This window comes from Coregonus lavaretus (genome assembly GCF_964263955.1).
Source record: "Coregonus lavaretus genome assembly, chromosome: 39".
Taxonomy (NCBI): domain Eukaryota; kingdom Metazoa; phylum Chordata; class Actinopteri; order Salmoniformes; family Salmonidae; genus Coregonus; species Coregonus lavaretus.
This window is the reverse complement of record NC_140026.1, coordinates 8778080-8792917: the sequence shown is the minus strand read 5'-3', so window position 1 is coordinate 8792917 and position 14838 is coordinate 8778080.

Sequence of the window (14838 nt, the reverse complement as noted above, 5' to 3'; positions counted from 1 at the left end):
TGTTCTCCTAATAAACATGATTGTGCCCACAGTTGAATTTTTAAATGTATTTAAGGCTTAGAAATGTAGGCATGTCTTTCCAACAAAAATATAAATTATTACAGTGGATAGAAAACATATTGATGTTGTTTTACTGTAGGCGTAGGCGACCCCCAAGTCGCAAACATGTTAGTTTAATGTTTTGCATTCTATGTGTGTACACTACTGGCATATTAACATTACAGCTTCACAACGCCTCTACTAAAGTAGCGGTTTCCGGTTACACATGAACCAGCGGATATTCACAGGTATTAAGTCTCAAATGACACACTAGGACCTATATAATGCACTACCCTCTGGGCCCTGGTCAAAAATAGTGCACTACATAGGGTAAAGGGTGCCGTTTGTGGCGGAAACCTACAGAGTGGATACAATTATTTTGATAAAGTTGCCTCTTTTCACAGACAGGCGATACAATACAGCGGTTGACCCTTGACATGTCCCTCCCTCTGGGCACTCTCATTGGACAATCACAGCTCAAGCTCTACCGTGACTGGCTGTGAAAGATATCAATCAAACTCGCTCTCGAATAGTGGGACTGGGAAATAACTTCTTCCTACGCGTCGAAGAAGTTTTGGAACACTAGCCAAACTTTTTGAGCCCTCCCCCACCTCTCTCACACTCATTCCTCTGTCCGTTCTGATGGTAGGCTGGTCACCCAGTGATGGAGACTCGGAGTTCTAAAACGGCGCCGGTAGAAAAGTGATTCCTCGCGGTCGGTTACGGCGAGGATAATAACGGCAAAAGAGATCTAGAATGGAGACGGTTGAGCAGCTCGTGTCGTTTAACCATATCCAAGTCCAGCTAAACGGAGGCTCGCCTTGGGGGTTCACGCTGAAAGGAGGTCTCGAACACGGAGAACCGCTCATCATCACTAAAGTGAGTCGTGATTTGGGTTTCAGAAAGTCACCCACGCGTTCTGTTGTCGTGGAATAATGTTTTTTTCTTTTTTCTTTTACTGTTACAGGCTGACTGCTCTGCAACGTTTCATGTAGGCCTATAGCCAATGTAATGTGCATTTGTAAGGCTACATTTCTGTGGTTTAAGTCTCTGTGTGTGAGAGTTACATATTAATTACTAACTACATGCCCAGTCTGTGTAGAACTGTATGACTGGATACTTTGCCTTTCGTTAGCACTACCATTGTTGACCAACCAGGAAAACAATCTAATCACCAATGTAGTCACACCTCACCGGTAAATGTATCTACAGATGTTTAGAAACTTTAAGATATAAAATGCTGGGGACATGTTGTAAGATAATATGCTGATATGCTCCTACCTGTTAATATTTTGGCTATCCCTTTTTTAGATATAGATTACATTTACATTTTAGTCATTTAGCAGACGCTCTTATCCAGAGCGACTTACAGGAGCAATTAGGGTAAAGTGCCTTGCTCAAGGGCACATCGACAGATTTTTCACCTAGTCGGCTCGGGGATTAGAACCAGCGACCTTTCGGTTACTGGCACTACGCTCTTAACCACTAAGATACCTGCCGCCCCATAACATTAAAACCAAACAACTATGTGTGTGTGTGTGTGTGAGTTAAGACACATGTTCTACAGCAGACAATGTGGTGTTATTTCTACATGACTGCAGTAGCTGTTATGTCTGTGTCCCAGATGGCACCTTATTCCCTGTTTTTAGTGCATTACTTTTGACCAGGATCCATAGGGAATATGGTGATCCATAGGGAACATGGTGATCCATAGGGAATATGGTGCATACGTTTCTGGTCCTTTATCTACTGCAGCTGGGGGTGATAAGAGTTTCTACTGCTAAGAATTGACACAAGGTTGTGTGTATGTATTTTGGCAGTTCCGCTTCTATTCTCCTGTTCTGATAACGCAATGTTACCCACCCTGTCACACTGTGTGTGTGTGTGTGTGTGTGTGTGTGGTATCCTATGTTACGTACTGTACACTGTTGCTTTTGTCTGCCATATCATAATCTCTCTTGCGCTCCCATTGAAACATTTTGGTTGTGTGTATGACGGCCAGGGTCGCTTCTGACATCTACATTCACCTGAAGCACCAAGCGGAAAAGCCTGCTTCACTCATCTGGAAACAAGACACTCACTCACTCACTCACTCACTCACTCACTCACTCACTCACTCACTCACTCACTCACTCACTCACTCACTCACTCACTCACTCACTCACTCGTTCTGTCAGTCAGTCAGCACTCACAGAGGAGGGTGTTATGACAACATGGGGACCTGGAGCATAATGATGTAGTATTTTAAAAAGGAGGGAACAGACAGGGAGAAAATAGATTAGTTTGTAATGGCTTTTAGAAAAGTTTCCATCACTGACACAGTAAAGCACTGTGGTGTGTGCGTGCTCACTCTCTTTTCATTCCATCACTGACACAGTAAAGCACTGTGGTGTGTGTGTGTTCACTCTCTTTTCATTTAGGCCAATCTGATTCATGGTTTAGTTTTCTCTTACTAGGGTCAAGATTTTCAGTCAATGAAGTGTGTGTGTTTGAGAGAGCTAGAGGGAGAGAACACACACACACACACCCTGTGGTCTCACTGGTGCATTCTGGTCTACAAAGTTGTAGATTTTTTTTAAAGCTTCAACAATGAAGATGGAGATGAGACGAGTGCGAGTGAGCGTGTGTGTTGTGTCTTCCAGATTCCCCCCTCTCTGGGCTGGAGAGAGGGCAGCGAGGGGGAACAATAGAGGGATATCCCCCCATTTGGTAGACGTTCTTAGAAAGGGAGCCTCCATGTTTTGGCACAATCACAGTCATCCATACACACAACCCATGTGACACACAGGACGCTGGGACATGGACCAGAGAGCGAGAAAGAGATATTTAACGTGTCTTTACTGATAATAATATGGTACAATCAGTGCTTGACTTGGGCAGGAGCTCACCGGAGCTGAGTACGGGCACCTCAAATGTTCTACTGCTTGAGTGTCTGCAGCTCTTATAGAAAACTAACTCAAAAGTATTCTGGAGCTCTTGCAGTTAAATATAAACAGTACCGGCACCTATTTCAGTCCAAGTCAAGCACTGAGTAGAATCCTTTGTCCTCTCTCTCTCTGTCTCTCTCTCTCTCTCACTGTGTGTGTGTGTGTGTTTGATTCTACTGTTATCCTGTCTGTTAGGGAGTTAAATGACACTGGTTCAATCTGATAGGATCTATTTCTCTGACCTGCTAGCTAACTAACTGGCTAACCCAAAACATGTGGACTGGCTGCAGACAAAGGAGTCCCTATTCAGCTCTGTATTGTGTGTGAGTGAGACTGTGTTTTTAGATGTTATTATTATAATTACATGAAGGGCAATTCACAAGTTTGGACATCAAAGTGCAGTATATATTATTACTAGTGTACTCAACTCTACTGTGTACTGTACTGAACTCTACTGTGTACTGTACTCTACTTTTCTTTACTGTACTGTACTAGGGATTAAATAAATGAAAGAAAAATTATAACGTTTAAACTGCCGTTTATCGGTTTTCCATTAAAACAATGAGAGAGAGAGAGAGAGAATTGAATTGATGCTGCTCTTGCTTTTCATGAGTGGCGCGTGTAGCTTGTTGTCGTCGTCCAATCACAAGTCATCAAACCGGCACTAGGTTACAGTGATAGCGCCACAGTCTCCCTGTGGCTAGTTATTAGGAGGTCTAGGCTAATCAACGGGCTAGTTATTAGGAGGTCTAGGCTAATCAACGGGCTAGTTATTAGGAGGTCTAGGCTAATCAACGGGCTAGTTATTAGGAGGTCTAGGCTAATCAATGGGCTAGTTATTAGGAGGTCTAGGCTAATCAACAGGCTAGTTATTAGGAGGTCTAGGCTAATCAATGGGCTAGTTATTAGGAGATCTAGGCTAATCAACGGGCTAGTTATTAGGAGATCTAGGCTAATCAACGGGCTAGTTATTAGGAGGTCTAGGCTAATCAACGGGCTAGTTATTAGGAGATCTAGGCTAATCAACGGGCTAGTTATTAGGAGGTCTAGGCTAATCAACGGGCTAGTTATTAGGAGATCTAGGCTAATCAACGGGCTAGTTATTGGGAGGTCTAGGCTAATCAACTGGCTAGTTATTAGGAGGTCTAGGCTAATCAACGGGCTAGTTATTAGGAGGTCTAGGCTAATCAACGGGCTAGTTATTGGGAGGTCTAGGCTAATCAACGGGCTAGTTATTGGGAGGTCTAGGCTAATCAACGGGCTAGTTATTGGGAGGTCTAGGCTAATCAACGGGCTAGTTATTAGGAGATCTAGGCTAATCAACGGAAGATGGGATTAAAATGACAGAACTAAAAGTTAAATGAGGACAGGCTAAAAGAGGGAGCGCAGTTATGTAGTCTCAATTAGCCTAGCTAACGTTAGCTAGCTAGCTAGCTCGGTTTGATGCAGTCAAGACAGGTACTATGTAATCAGATGAGATGATAAATAACTAGCAATAAGTTAGCCTACCAGAGCAGTCCCTGCTCCCCTCGTCACTCAGACACACGTCCCATGGCCCCTCCCTGCTGCCCCGTGGCCCCTCCCCGCTGCCCCGTGGCCCCTCCCCGCTGCCCCGTGGCCCCTCCCCGCTGCCCCATGGCCGCTGCCCCGTGGCCCCTCCCCGCTGCCCCATGGCCGCTGCCCCATGGCCCCTTCCCGCTGCCCCGTGGCCCCTCCCCGCTGCCCTGTGGCCCCTCCCCGCTGCCCCATGGCCGCTCCCCGCTGCCCCGTGGCCGCTCCCCGCTGCCCCGTGGCCCCTCCCCGCTGCCCCGTGGCCCCTCCCCGCTGCCCCATGGCCCCTCCCTGCTGCCTGTTTCAGTTGCTGCTTTCATACAGCTGCGGTTAATAAAATCACAAAAAAAATGGCTTTCCTGCTAACATTAGAGCATTGTTTCATTAGGTATTTGTTTAATTGTTATTTTTATGATCGTGTTAGTGGTACTTTTGTCACTTTTTGATAACTGCACTTTGTTTTTAATTCTGTGGGTGGGGGGGAAACTAAACAGTTTTTTGGTTAGGGATTTTTTCTTAACGTTAACATTCCCAATTACATTTAAACGTTCACACCCCTGTACTGTGCTGTTCAAACTTGTGAACCCGACTGTGGTTTGTGACTACAATGGTTTGCCATTGTAGCCAATTCAATTGCAGATATTCCGTTAACGATTTTTCTGAAATCCTGTTACTGATTTTGTTAACAGAATTTTGTCTTTTAATCACATAATAATTAATAAACAAAATGTATATCAGTAAAAACACGAAGTAATTGATAGGTCTACCTTTACTTGTTACTTCTGTGAACTTTCATTATCCTCCCTCATGAGGAAGAGAAATTAGAAAATATCTTAAAGATATGTGGGTTTTTGTTAAATTTACAGAAGGCAGAAAAACGTATCCAAAACTAAATATAAGTGTTGATGTTAGTTGTCAGGGGTCTTTACTTCAACATTATATGAATAACTTCGAATACTTTTTCTGGTAGATGTTGTTTAAGACCCCTTTTCCATCTGTTTGACCAGAAATCAAAGCCTTTGCTTATTCCACATTTTTTTGGATGGAAAGTGGTTGGAAAATGTACATATACAAAATATAGACTCTTAACTTTCATTTGACATGCTCCTATGAACTTCACTTGTTGGTGCTCATGTGTCCTTTTACATGGAAACGTCATAAAGTCCCAGTGATGTATACTATACGTTTGGGAGTATTTTTTTTTTCTTCCAGCTGCGCTTTCTCTCTCCTATCTCTCTCTCTCTTATCTCTTTTCTCCTATCTCTCCTTTCTCTCTCTCTCCCTCTCTATCTCTGGACCCCCTAAGCTGTTCCTACTACATTTACATTTGAGTCATTTAGCAGACGCTCTTATCCAGAGCGACTTACAGGAGCAATTAGGGTTAAGTGCCTTGCTCAAGGGCACATCGACAGATCGACTACCGTTATTTTATTTTACTTCTTTTTTCTCAACACTTTTTTTGTTGTTGTTGTTTTATTTTACTTTTTTATTAAGAAATAAATGCATTGTTGGTTAAGGGCTGTAAGTAAGCATTTCACGGTAATGTCTACACCTGTTGTATTCGGCGCATGTGTAAAATACATTTTGATTTGATTAATAACATCAGAGGGGTTGAAAAGACTACTGTTGTTGTCTCACTCCAGATATACGGACGTCTATATATATATAACTTTGCTTAGAAATGTTTTGTGAAACATCTAGACCTATGTAGTGCTTATGAACACTTTATACATGCTCTATAAAGTGTTTATAGGCTTTTATTGTTGGCCGACAAGTAGGCTTGGGCAGTATACCTTATATACCGGGGTATTTGGGAATTAGCCATGGGATGGTTTTTCAATACCGTCAATACATTTGTAGCTACTTATTAAGTAAATACCTGCAGTCAGTTTGTGCAATATGTTAGGAGATAAAGAAGATCGAGTTCTTCATTTCACCTTTCACATTATTTAACATTATGAAGCTGTCCGTAGTTCCCCAGAACAGTTGAGCCAGTCACGTGTTTGTTTGTAAATAGCACAACTGGAGAAAGCGGGAGTCCAGCTGTGTATTTATTTTTTGTTAAAAAAAATTGAGTCCAGCTGTGTATTTACAGGGGTCGCATTTTATATTAAAAGTAAAGTGTTGTTTTGCTTCAGTAGTGATCAAGGGAGTGAAACTGTAGTGAAACAGAAAATACATTAGTGAAACACAATCGGCAGAAATAGCTTCATTTTCATCAGATGACAACAGAAGTGAAACTCTATTTGGCTGGCAGCCACACAAGTAAATGCATGGTCATCATATTTCTAATGCTTATCATAGAAAGAATGTAGCCAGCTACATTTTTAATAATGTTTTGCTTAAAGTTAATCTTGCATTTTACCTGAGAAAAGTAGGCTACACTGTGAAAAGTACCAGAGAAAAGTAGCTACACATCACTCAGAGCTCTGTCTGTCGATTGAACGACCGTTGGTGAATTCTCATCCGAGTGGAGAAGTGCAACTGAAGCACAACATTAGTCTGATGCCCGAGCTGAATTTGCAATAAGAAGTATTTTAGATCTGCGTTAACGCGATCCCTGAGCGTAACTTGCTAGTTATCTCAGTGTGTCTGAATTAATAAGAGGGCATCAGATAGTGTTAGCTTTCTGCCGTGTTTGAGAAGTCTGGACAGCTGAAATCTGGACAGCTGAAATCTGGACAGCTCAAACATGCTGCTCCAGAGCCAGTACTGTTCTTCCTTATAATAATAATATGCCATTTAGCAGACGCTTTTATCCAAAGCGACTTACAGTCATGCGTGCATACATTTTTACGTATGGGTGATCCCGGGGATCGAATCCACTACTCTGGCGTTACAAGCGCCATGCTCTACCAATTGAGCTACAGAGGACCACTTCAGACAAGCATGCGTCAAAAGTTTGTCTCTCGTTCACATTCGCTTGTAAATGTCCAAACTCACCAAAAATGACATTCGGTAGTTCATACCTACATATGTATAACTTTGAGTTGGATTGCCTGTCATTGCAATTCGTTTATTTTCGTTTGCGCTCGTTAGTATATTTAGCTAGCAGCTTCCTTGGAAATTCTCTATTACTTGTGCTAATTTCGTTAGCATTCTGGTAATATAGGCCAAATGGGCTTTTTTAAACATTTTTGGCGCCCCCTTGTGTACTAAGCCAGTAATACCATAAATCCTGGGATGAGAGAAGGACGGTATGATGATATAAAAATCTGGATGCCGCCCAACCCTACCGAATCGACCTGAGAACCACAGTCCAGTTACGGTCGTAGTTAACCCAACGTTAACGGTTTTAAATGTTGTACAGGTTTTAAACTGGCTGTAACATGACAATCTGCTTTATGCAGAAACTCAACGAGAATCTCTTTACTAGTCGCCCCATATCAATATTTAACACTGTAAATCACTAGCGTTGTTATACATTTACATTTACATTTTAGTCATTTAGCAGACGCTCTTATCCAGAGCGACTTACAGTTAGTGAATATATATATATATATTTTTTTTTTTCATACTGCTCCCCCGTGGGAATCAAACCCACAACCCTGGCGTTGCAAACGCCATGCTCTAACAGCTGAGCTACATCCCTGCCGGCCATTCCCTCCCCTACCCTGGACAACGCTAGGCCAATTGTGCGCTGCCCATGAGTCTCCCGGTCGCGGCCGGCTGTGACAGAGCCTGGATTCGAACCAGGATCTCTAGTGGCACAGCTAGCACTGCGATGCAGTGCCTTAGACCACTGCGTCACTCAGGAGATACATTTACATTTTAGTCATTTAGCAGACGCTCTTATCCAGAGCAACTTACAGGAGCAATTAGGGTTAAGTGCCTTGCTCAAGGGCACATCGACAGATTTTTCACCTAGTCGGCTCGGGGAATAGAACCAGCGACCTTTCGGTTACTGGCACAGCGCTCTTAACCACTAAGCTACCTGCCGCCCACAGAGCTCCATTCTGTAAGCGCATGGGCCGTGTCCTGTTTTTAATCGTATTTTACAACGCTCCCAAAACCACAACAACCTTTTTTAAATGTAATTATGAGAATGATATGTAATTTCCTTTATGTTATGTAAGGACAATCATGTGTGTTTTTTGTTTGTGTGTTTTACAGTTTGTTCCTTTGTTTGTGTGTATGCGTGTGTGTGTGTGCGCATGTGTTTACAGTGTGTGTGCGTGTGTGCGTGCGTGCGTGTTTACAGTTTTGTCCAGTGTTATCATGCCTTAACCACAAAAAGCACAGTAAAGCCTCGATACCAGAGCTCAATGTGGTGTGGGGGTGTCCACATGGGTCCTCTGGAAAAACGGACAAATACCTCTTTTATATTCTGTGTTCTTTCCTTCTTTTTCCAGCACTACTCTTTCTCTCTCTCTTTCTCTCTCTCTCTCTCTCTCCTCCATTCCTTCACCCCTTTCCTGGGTATGCAAACGTATTTCGTTTCATAGCAGTCCCTCGTTCTCAAGCAGTGGCGTCACTGGTAAAACACACACATAAACACATACATATATGCGCGCACACACACACTCGGCGTAAACTAGTCATACTTTCTTTCCTCTCCTCCACTTTAAATGAATCAAATCAAATCAAAGGTTATTGGTTGCATACACAGATTTAGAGATGTAATCGCAAGTGTAGCTAAATGCTTGTGTTTCTAGCTCCAACAGTGCAGTGATACCTAATAAATGAAATACCTAGCAATACAAAACAATACACACATAATCCAGAAAAATAAAACAGTCGAAGTAGTGAGTAGGAACCAATGTTTTTAGGAACAAGTAGGGAATTGGGGAATTTGCGGTGGAGTGGGGACGGTTTTGTCTTACACATCGAGCATTGAATGTTTTAATCTGATGTTTAAGATGGGTCATTAATTATAGTTAGGCTGTTGAGAGAGTTAACATTTAGTTGGTGCTTGACATTTAATTATAGTTTGCGTTTTTATCCAGATCTAAGAACAAGATTCTTGGCGCTGATTGGACATTATTGTGGAGAGAGACATTTGTTCTGCTGTGTGTAACTAGGGGCTGAAGGGGCCTGGGAGGGAGGGAGAGAGAATGAGATGGGAGCTGGTGGGCCTGAAAGAGTGGGAGAAAAGTGAGGGAGGGAGAGAAAGAAGGGGGGTTGGTGTGGTTGCTGTCTGATGGAATGTGTGTTTGGCTGGTTGCTTAGTGATGGAGAGGAGAGATAGAAGATAATACTATAACTAGCTGGGAGTGAGTGGGGGGGGGGGGGGGGGAGTGGTTCTGGATCCCAGGTAGCAACACGGTTAAGCAAACCTCTCTCTCTCTCCTCTCTCTGTCTCTATCCCCTCGCTCTCACTCTATTTCTCTCTGCATCGCTCTCTCTATCGCTCTGTCTTCTGTGGACTTCATCAGGTGAAGATGGCAGGTCATTTAAAAATGTGTTAAATGTATGGACAAGCGAAAGGGCTGACCATTTGGCGAGGTTGCCGTGGTGTGGCCTCTGATTCACACACATACACACACACACACGCACTCCTCTCTCAAGTTACACACTCCCACGTAACACACATCTGACGTTTCAGCCAGTGTTTGAACGCGTCCAGTTGAGAAACCCCCACCAAAGAACCTTATCTTTCCAGGGAGAGGGAGAGCGGGGGAGAGAGAGAGAGAGGTTGGTTTTGGTGAAGTGGGCAAGGTCGTTTGACACACATTATCAGGTTAAACGGTTCACCATTGCTTGATTCGTGTGTGCATGTCATGAAATTGGTTGGGCCCCTCCCCCCAACACACACACACACACACACACACACACACACACACACACACACACACACACACACCCTTCTTTTCCTCAATTCTGACACTGATTGATCAATCTTCGTGTGGCTTTTGACCGCTAGGTCCGAGACCTCCTGACTTGGTCTATTGTCCAGCCTGAACACCAGATCTAATCAGGACCATATTCACCAACCGGAGTAGGGATGAAATTGCCCCCTAGACACTGATCTGGGGTCAGTTTAGCATTTTCCCTACTAATGTTTAAGGTTAGGATAGGGGGAATGGAAGCTGATCCTAGAATGGCTTTGTTGGTGATAGCTGTGAGGGTCTGAGTTTGGTAGGATGTTCATTCTCTGCTGGTGCTTCAGTTGTGTGTCAATTAGTCTTTTGAGTTTGATGGCTTCATCCATCAATTTGTTGTGCATATTTTAAAGGTAAGGTTTACTCCCAAATCAAACTTTGAGTATTTTCATACCTCAAGTGGTTTAAAGTAAGGTTGAGTTCTATTCATCAATATGTAACGACACAGATTTCAAAATTCAAACTGGAAACAGGGAAAACATACTTCTTGCAAACCTTTAACTACTAGTACTGATCAGGTGAAAAATAGACAATTACATATCTTCATTTTTTTGGGGGGGACAATATTATATCGATACTTCAACGGCTGTACCTGCTCCAAAATGATGGTATTTTGGATCATATAGCTTGTTCTCCATCTTCTTTTGAAATCGTGAGCCAACATGCTATTTATTTCCCTGACTGATAAAAACTAATTTTCTCATGCTCTCTCTTGTCTCTCTGCAGGAGATGTTTGGAACACCATCATCGCAATAAAATCGCAGGATCGAATCGTAATACATATAGAATCGTGAGAATCGTAATACATATCGGCACCAAAGTATCGTGATGATATCGTACACTGCCCTACGTACTCTAATATAGAAATGAAGATGTTGACATATTGTGTGTCTCTCATAGACCTTTCTATGATCTATGATGTCAGTCTACAGATGAAAAAAGAGAATTCCTTCCTAGCTGTGAGCGATGGGACCAGTTGGCAGCCAGTGAGGCGGATGAAGAGTTGTGTCCCAAATGGCAGCCTATTCCCTATATAGTGCACTAGTTTTGACAAGGGCCCGTAGGTCGAAAGTAGTGCACTATATAGTGAATAGGGTGCCATCTGGGGGACACAGCAGCAGATTTTGAGTTTTGTATTTAGCTTAAACACCACAGAGGGCTATGAGAGAAAGGCTAACGGGGTCCAACGGTGAGTTTCTATTGGCTTAGCGGAGACTGTACTGGACTCGAGGGTTGCATCCCAAATGGCACCCTCCTTACATGGAGCAGGTCAAAGTAGTGCACTAGAGGGTGATGGTTTAATTGGTTTGATGAATGACTGTATTCTTTGGAGTGAGAGAGAGAAGAGATGTAATGTAAAGGGCCAGACTGTAATAGTAGAGTGTGTGTGATATCAAGGGGGAGTCTGTATGCCGGTTGGAGTGGTGAGTGTGGTGTGTGTGTGGTCAGTCCACCAGAGGCAAACAGAAAGAGGAATGTAAAAACTTTCCACAGAGAAGCATTCCTCCTCTCTTAAACAAAACACACACGGTTCCACACAGGAAGTCTCCCTGTTTCCATTTGTCTTCTTCATTTTTAGAAATAATTAATTTTCTTATCTGTGTTCTCAGCAAGTTGTTTTTGTCTCTCTCCCTCTCTCCTCCTCCTTTCTCTCTCCCTCTCTCCTCCTCCTTTCTCTCTCCCCCTCCTTTCTCTCTCCCCCTCCTTTCTCTCTCATCCTCCTTTCTCTCTCCCTCTCTCCTCCTCCTTTCTCTCTCCCTCTCTCCTCCTCCTTTCTCTCTCGCTCTGTCCTCCTCCTTTCTCTCGCTCCACTCCTCCTCCTGTCTCTCTCCCTCTCTCCTCCTCCTTTCTCTCTCGCTCTCTCCTCCTTTCTCTCGCTCCACTCCTCCTCCTTTCTCTCTCCCTCTCTCCTCCTCCTTTCTCTCTCCCTCTCTCCTCCTCCTTTCTCTCTCGCTCCACTCATCCTCCTTTCTCTCTCCCTCTCTCCTCCTCCTTTCTCTCTCCCTCTCTCCTCCTCCTTTCTCTCTCCCTCTCTCCTCCTCCTTTCTCTCTCGCTCTGTCCTCCTCCTTTCTCTCGCTCCACTCCTCCTCCTGTCTCTCTCCCTCTCTCCTCCTCCTTTCTCTCTCCCTCTCTCCTCCTCCTTTCTCTCTCGCTCCACTCCTCCTCCTGTCTCTCTCCCTCTCTCCTCCTCCTTTCTCTCTCGCTCCACTCCTCCTCCTGTCTCTCGCTCCACTCCTCCTCCTCCTGTCTCTCTCCCTCTCTCCTCCTCCTTTCTCTCTCCCTCTCTCCTCCTCCTTTCTCTCTCGCTCCTCTCCTCCTCCTTTCTCTCTCGCTCCTCTCCTCCTCCTTTCTCTCTCGCTCCTCTCCTCCTCCTTTCTCTCTCGCTCCACTCCTCCTCCTGTCTCTCTCGCTCCACTCCTCCTCCTTTCTCTCTCCCTCTCTCCTCCTCCTTTCTCTCTCGCTCCTCTCCTCCTCCTTTCTCTCTCCCTCTCTCCTCCTTTCTCTCTCGCTCCACTCCTCCTAACTAGCTAATGACAGTATTTTCACCCACTCTGATATTAAACTGGGTTCTGCAGCCTTAATGGAACCTTATTCTGTTTCAGTGCACAACTTAAGGCTCTGGTCAAAAGTAGCGCACTATATAGGGAATTTGGTGCCATTTGATAAGAATCCATTGAAATGGGTCCAAGTGTGTCAGTGATCCATATCGAGGCTCCAGACTCCAGGGGCCTCATTTATCAATCATGCGTAGGCACAAATCTGTGCTACTATTGTTTGTACAGATGAACGTGGTACCTTCAGGCGTTTTGGAAATTGCTCCCAAGGATGAACCAGACTTGTGGAGGTCTACAATTGTTTTTTCTGAGGTCTTGGCTGATTTTCTTTTGATTTTCCTATGATGTCAAGCAAAGAGGCATTGAGTTTGAAGGTAGGCCTTGAAATACATCCACAGGTACACCTCCAATTGATTCAAATTATGTCAATTAGCCTATTAGAAGCTTCTAAAGCCATGACATCATTTTCTGGAATTTTCCAAGCTGTTTAAAGGCATAGTCAACTTTTATTTTTATGTTTTATTCTATTTTATATTTTTTTAAGGGGGTAGATCAGCTTAATATTGCAGATAGATTGTAACTTCCATCAATGTAATTGTCTGCATCACTTCCAATCCCCCATGTAAAAAAAATAAAATAAAATAAATAATATATATACATACATACATACATACAGTGGGGAAAAAAAGTATTTAGTCAGCCACCAATTGTGCAAGTTCTCCCACTTAAAAAGATGAGAGAGGCCTGTAATTTTCATCATAGGTACACGTCAATTATGACAGACAAATTGAGGAAAGAAAATCCAGAAAATCACATTGTAGGATTTTTAATGAATTTATTTGCAAATGATGGTGGAAAATAAGTATTTGGTCACCTACAAACAAGCAAGATTTCTGGCTCTCACAGACCTGTAACTTCTTCTTTAAGAGGCTCCTCTGTCCTCCACTCGTTACCTGTATTAATGGCACCTGTTTCAACTTGCTATCAGTATAAAAGACACCTGTCCACAACCTCAAACAGTCACACTCCAAACTCCACTATGGCCAAGACCAAAGAGCTGTCAAAGGACACCAGAAACAAAATTGTAGACCTGCACCAGGCTGGGAAGACTGAATCTGCAATAGGTAAGCAGCTTGGTTTGAAGAAATCAACTGTGGGAGCAATTATTAGGAAATGGAAGACATACAAGACCACTGATAATCTCCCTCGATCTGGGGCTCCACGCAAGATCTCACCCCGTGGGGTCAAAATGATCACAAGAACGGTGAGCAAAAATCCCAGAACCACACGGGGGGACCTAGTGAATGACCTGCAGAGAGCTGGGACCAAAGTAACAAAGCCTACCATCAGTAACACACTACACCGCCAGGGACTCAAATCCTGCAGTGCAAGACGTGTCCCCCTGCTTAAGCCAGTACATGTCCAGGCCCGTCTGAAGTTTGCTAGAGTGCATTTGGATGATCCAGAAGAGGATTGGGAGAATGTCATATGGTCAGATGAAACCAAAATATAACTTTTTGGTAAACACTCAACTCGTCGTGTTTGGAGGACAAAGAATGCTGAGTTGCATCCAAAGAACACCATACCTACTGTGAAGCATGGGGGTGGAAACATCATCCTTTGGGGCTGTTTTTCTGCAAAGGGACCAGGACGACTGATCCGTGTAAAGGAAAGAATGAATGGGGCCATGTATCGTGAGATTTTGAGTGAAAACCTCCTTCCATCAGCAAGGGCATTGAAGATGAAACGTGGCTGGGTCTTTCAGCATGACAATGATCCCAAACACACCGCCCGGGCAACGAAGGAGTGGCTTCGTAAGAAGCATTTCAAGGTCCTGGAGTGGCCTAGCCAGTCTCCAGATCTCAACCCCATAGAAAATCTTTGGAGGGAGTTGAAAGTCAGTGTTGCCCAGCGACAGCCCCAAAACATCACTGCTCTAGAGG